This window comes from Rhineura floridana, chromosome 2, assembly GCF_030035675.1.
Source record: "Rhineura floridana isolate rRhiFlo1 chromosome 2, rRhiFlo1.hap2, whole genome shotgun sequence".
NCBI lineage: Eukaryota > Metazoa > Chordata > Lepidosauria > Squamata > Rhineuridae > Rhineura > Rhineura floridana.
This window is the reverse complement of record NC_084481.1, coordinates 114,662,198-114,668,223: the sequence shown is the minus strand read 5'-3', so window position 1 is coordinate 114,668,223 and position 6,026 is coordinate 114,662,198.

Sequence of the window (6,026 nt, the reverse complement as noted above, 5' to 3'; positions counted from 1 at the left end):
TCATCATTTTAGCTTCTAGTGATAGTTCTGGTTTAATTTGTTCAATCACCCAGTTATGTGTCTTTTTCACAGTCCATGGTGCATAATGCCAGGGCCAGCTCCAAAGGGTGGCCAGGTGGGGCCCTGGCCAAGGGCCCCTGGGGCTACGGGGCCCCCTGAGGGGTGCCTCCACTCCCCTTCCAGGATTTGCGGCAGGATCACTGCCGCGGATTGCACGCAGAGAGCATTGGAGCCCCCGCTATTTCCTTGCTTAACCTACCTTTCTCAGCTGTTGTGCTGTTGCGTGCGCATCCCTGCCATGAGCCAAGATGGCGGCAGAGGCTTCAGCCCCTTAAGGAAACCTTGGCCGCCATCTTGGTTAAGGGCAGCGCCGTGCGCACAACCACACAACAGCTGAGAAAAGGTTAAGCAAGGGAATGGCGGGAGCCCCAACAGCTCTCAGTGTACAATCCACAGCAGCAATCCTAGCGCGAATCGCAGAAGGGGAGCGCCACGGCAGGCTTGTGTCCAAGGGCCCCGGCATGTCTGGGGTTGGCACTGCGCAAAGCTCTCCTCCAACAACACATTTCCAATGAGTTGATTTTTCTCTTATCCACCTTTTGCATTGTCCAACTGTCACATCCATACACAGAGATCGGGAATACCATGGTCTGAATGATCCTGACTTTGGTGTTCTATGATACATCTTTGCATTTGCGGACCTTTTTTAGTTCTCTCATAGCTGCCCTCCCCAGTCCTAGCCTTCTGATTTCTTGACTATTGTCTCCATTTTGGTTAATGACTGTGCCAAGGTATTGATAATCCTTGATAAATTCAATGTCCTCCTTGTCAGCTTTGAAAATGGACTGCCTTCAAGTCGATCCCGACTTATGGCGACCCTATGAATAGGGATTTCATGGTGAGCGGTATTCAGAGGGGGTTTACCATTGCCTCCCTCTGAGGCTAGTCCTCCCCAGCTGGCTAGGGCCTGCTCAGCTTGCCACAGCTGCATAAGCCAGCCCCTTCCTTGTCTGCAACTGCCAGCTGGGGGGCAACTGGGCTCCTTGGGACTATGCAGCTTGCCCACGGCTGCACAGGTGGCAGGGCACGTAACCCCTGAGGCTCACTGTGGGGATGATCTTTAGCTGGCCCTTGACACCCAGGAGACACAAGTGGGAATTTGAACTCACAGACTCTGGACTCCCAGCCAGGCTCTTCTCCTACAGCTGAACGTCAAGAAGACTAAAGTAATAACAGAAGATTTATGTCAGCTTTAAAGTTACATAAATCTTCTATTATTACTTTAGTCTTCTTGATATTCAGCTGTAGTCCTGCTTTTGTGCTTTCCTCTTTAACTTTCATCAGCATTTGTTTCAAATCATTACTGGTTTCTGCTAGTAGTATGGTATCGTATGCATATCTTAAATTATTTATATTTCTCCCTCCAATTTTCACACCTTCATTTTGATCCAGTCCCACTTTCCGTATGATATGTTCTGCATATAGATTAAACAAATAGGGTGATAAAATACACCCTGTCTCACACCCTTTCTGATTGGGAACCAGTCAGTTTCTCCGTATTCTGTCCTTACAGTAGTCTCTTGTCCAAAGTATAGGTTGTGCATCAGGACATTCAGATGCTGTGGCACCCCCATTTCTTTTAAAGTATTCGATAATTTTTAATGATCCACACAGTCAAAGGCTTTGCTGTAATCTATAAAACACAGGATGATTTCCTTCTGAAATTCATTGATCCGTTCCATCATCCAACATATGTTTGCGATATGATCTCTGATACCTCTTCCCTTTCTAAATCCAGCTTAGACATCTCACACTTCTCGTTCCGTATATGGTAAGAGCCTTTGTTGTAGGATCTTGAGTATTACTTTACTTGCATGGGATATTAAGGTAATAGTTCGATAAATTACTGCATTCCCTGGGATCCCCTTTCTTTGAAATTGGGATATATATTGAACGCTTCCATTCTGTGGGCCATTGTTTTCTTTTCCATATTTGTTGACAAATTATTGTCAACATTTGGACAGATTCAGTCTCGGTAGATTGTAGCAACTTTATTGGTATGCCATCTGTTCCTGGTGATTTGTTTCTTCCAAGTATTTTAAGAGCAGCTTTCACCTCACATTCTGAAATTTCTGGTTCTTCTTCATACGGTTCCTCCATGAATGAATCTGTCATCTTTGCATCTCTTTCACAGAGTTCTTCAGTGTATTGCTTCCATCTTCCTTTTACTTTATCTCGGTCAGTTAGTGTGTTCCCCTGTTGATTATTCAACATCCCTACTCTTGGTTTAAATTTCCCTTTAATTTCTCTAATCTTTTGGAATAGGGCTCTTGGTCTACCCTTTTTGTTGTCCTCTTCTAAATGATCCCCCTTGACGCTTCATCGTTTGCCGACCATAATGGCATTGGCCGTAAAGAACACAGCTTGGCCAAAATTCCACAGGGCAGTAATATGGAAGGCTGTGGACCTGCTCCTTCAAGGAAAGAGCATCCCTATCTAAAACAGGGAAGACTGCCTGTTCTGGATGGGGTTGCTCTTCCTTGAAGGAGCAGGTCTGCAGCCTGGGGGTCCTTTATCCAACTGTCAGCCTTCATAAATATTTGCATTTAGGATGGAGGCTGTACGTCATATCTATATCATATTGAAGTCTTTCAATAGCATATGGCCATATAGCATAAAACCAGTGCAAAGAATCCCTGCATAGGCTGAGATCCAAATTACTGTTTTATATGCTCAGTGGAACTTTAGATTTGAGTTTCTTAGGCAACAGCTTCATATGCCATATCACAAACTGCTTTTGAAATGAGGACTTTCAAAAACAGATTGTGATTTGGCATGACTGTTGCATTTTAAAAACTTTTTAAAAATTCACTATTCATAACTAAATTATTAGCTGCATCAAATGTAGCTCTTTGGATTCAGCTATGCTATATAATACAGACTCCAATGGTATTGTGTTACCAGTACTGTACATTTCAACACCACCCGATTCTGCTGCACAACATGAAAAGTATGTGTTCAGTGGCATATTTAAAGAATTTCTGTTGCAAGCAAAATTTGAATATACCCATTTAGGGATGAGTTAAAAGAGATATATTCTGAGTATTCTGTTTTTCCATTTGATAATCCTATAAAAGATAATGGACAAGGTTATTTCTTAATATGTTGCAGAACCAAAACTTTTAATAGAACATTCTATGCAGTTGCCTTAATGCAAGTGTAAACAACGAAAGTGTATGTTTGTTCTATATCCAAATTGCAGGTCTTCTCCATACATGGCTCTATCATATAGTTATCTCCACAGAATCTCTACTGTTGGTGAAAACAGCTAAAATGGGCCATATACAGTTATGTGATTGGACTGGTTGTAATACAGTGCTACTGCCATATAGTAAAGGAAGTGTTTGGAGGGTGGCACAGCATCGATTCTGGTAGAAAATGTTGGCTCCTATAAACAAGTCAGCTAAAATGATTAGCATTGTGTTTGATGCTATGGTTTGGATTATGTAAGTCAATATTTAGGCCAAGGGTGGGGAAGTAATGGTCTTAGCTTGCACACGGCCATCAGCCTAATTTCATAAAGGCTTGTGCAGGACTGCAGTCAGTTCAGGGCTCTGGCTTTTCTTCCCCATCAGCCTGCTGAGTGGTGTTGCAGGGGCCACAAAGGGGCCAATACCGGCTAGGTTCAATGCTAGGAGGCCCTAACAAAATTCTCAGGACTAAGAACTGTTGCTTTAATTAGAAGTCTTTATTGAGATACAAACAATTGCTCGGGAGATCACACAGAGACAAGATCTCAGTGCAAGCCCCCCCAAAATGACACACACAAGGTTTATATACTCTTTTCAATGTTACATTGATTACACAATTATCACATGTTCATGCTTTCATTAGTACAATAACTTGGCATCAATACATGTTTTTCTCTTAAAATATGCATGTCAAGATAACTTTTCTTCCTTTCTCGTGAAATAACTATTTCATCCCCCCCTCCCCATTTCCTTTGTGTTCCCCTGTGGCAAGCATTTAACAAGCACTAGTGGTTTGGCTTCAGTTCCTTTCACAACCTTGCAACTGCAGTTTCAGCAGTTCCAATAATTAAGGCTAAGGCCTGGTCACTTTGGAGAACTCCCAGAAGCCTGAACCAAAGTTTACTTCAACAGTGGGGAGGAGAGAGAAGAGGGTGTCAGACAGAAAAAGAGATGGCAACAGAGGACAAGAAAAGGGTGTGACGGAGTGGTCCTGTCCACTTTTGGCTCTGATCCTACCCATTACTGGCATGCAGCCCCAGGCAAGTTATCTTCAAGGGAGCATGCCTATCTTTGAGTTAGTTAGGGCATCCTGCTTTTGAAGTTGACCCCATTGCTTTTAATCCCATGTTGCAATTACTTGTGGCAGCCTTGGCTCTCCTTTTTGATGGTACATAGAGTTTGAAAATATGTAGGTAGTGTCTATGCACACTTATTTGACAGAGCTTCCCTAAATTTAGTGACAGTTTCTGCATAGAATCTGGCTGCACATCTTAAAACCAAAGTGCGTCACAGTGACCAATAGTAGGAGAGAACACTGGAGTTGATTGGCTGACCAGTCCCTCCCAAGTATGAAAAATGTTGGAAACCACTGCCTTAGGTATCTGTTTTGTAACTGTTTCCCCACCCCCTTTTGTAAATGCATTTATAAAAACCCCAAACCAAAATAAAACAGTTTCTTTAAACAAAGATGGCTAGGCTTTCACCTGTTTTTGTAATCCTGTTGTAAACTATCTAAAATGCTGTTGGTTCTATCAGAACAACTATTTTGCTGATGTCATGATGGCTGGGGCAATTGTTACATAACAAATGATGTCACAATCAAGTTCATTGCACAGTCTGGCTCATCACAGAGAGCCACCAAGAAAGCCAAAGTACTGAGCTGCTTAAAATCAGTTGAAAGGTGATTTTCTTTTGCTCTTAAAAACTGGCCATATCAAGTCACATTCCATAAAAGGGAAAACTGAGAAAGTGTACAATGATTGTGGTTGGTTGGCTGATTTTCCTTTTGGCTTTGCATCTGATGCACAGAGTTCCAAAAGCTAAGGTGAGTACACTTTGAAATATCAGTTGGTGATGCCACAAAATGTCACCCTAGCTTGCAGTTTGATGCAAAACCTAGTTTAACTCTCACAAACCTAGGTTGGGTTCGATATATTTTGTGTGGTTTTCATCCAAAGGCTAGAAAAGTATCCACATCATCCCAAGGTACCAAACTGTCTCCATCTTAAATTGTCACCTTTTAAATACAGCTTGACTTTCCTGGCAGACTCCATCCCCACAGATCTATATCCTCTGAGGTGTGTGCACCTTTAGAGCATGCGTACAAATCCATATAAGCCATATCTACCTGCAATATGCAATCTGAGGAATTGTAATGAGAATTTTGGGGGTGCTGTAACAAATGATTGCCCTAAATAAATCGGGTGTAACATTATTCTAAGCATAATTAGTTAGAAATAAGTTTCATTTGTAAGGAGATACAAATGAGCGTCAATCTGTATGTTTCTTCATTTTATAATAAATTACTGGTCCATTTGAGAATATAATTAAGGCAACATTCCAATGTCTTCCAAGCTAATTTTATTGGAACAAGACACAAAGTCATCATTAAACTTTCCCAGCATACTGTATTATACTAATGCGAATATGCATTTTGATGCAGTCCTGGAGGAAAAGCAGCAAATAACCCACCTAGTTTTTGACCTTGTTGTGACAGGCACTTTTAAAAGAAAGGAAGAGGGGTATTGGCCAAGTGTACTCCACTGGAATAAGAGGAAGACTGTACAAAGAACTGTTCTTTGAAGGGAGCTAACAACTAGATTATTTATTATAAAATAGACAAATGGGAAGAATACACTGGTGCCTGGCACAGGATTGACACCCTAAATTCCTTCAGGCATGCAAAGCAGTAAAACAGATAAGAGGCAGATTATGTTCTACTGTCACCTTGCGATTGCTTCTCAACAAAGTGGCCCCTTGGGGGAGGGATAATGT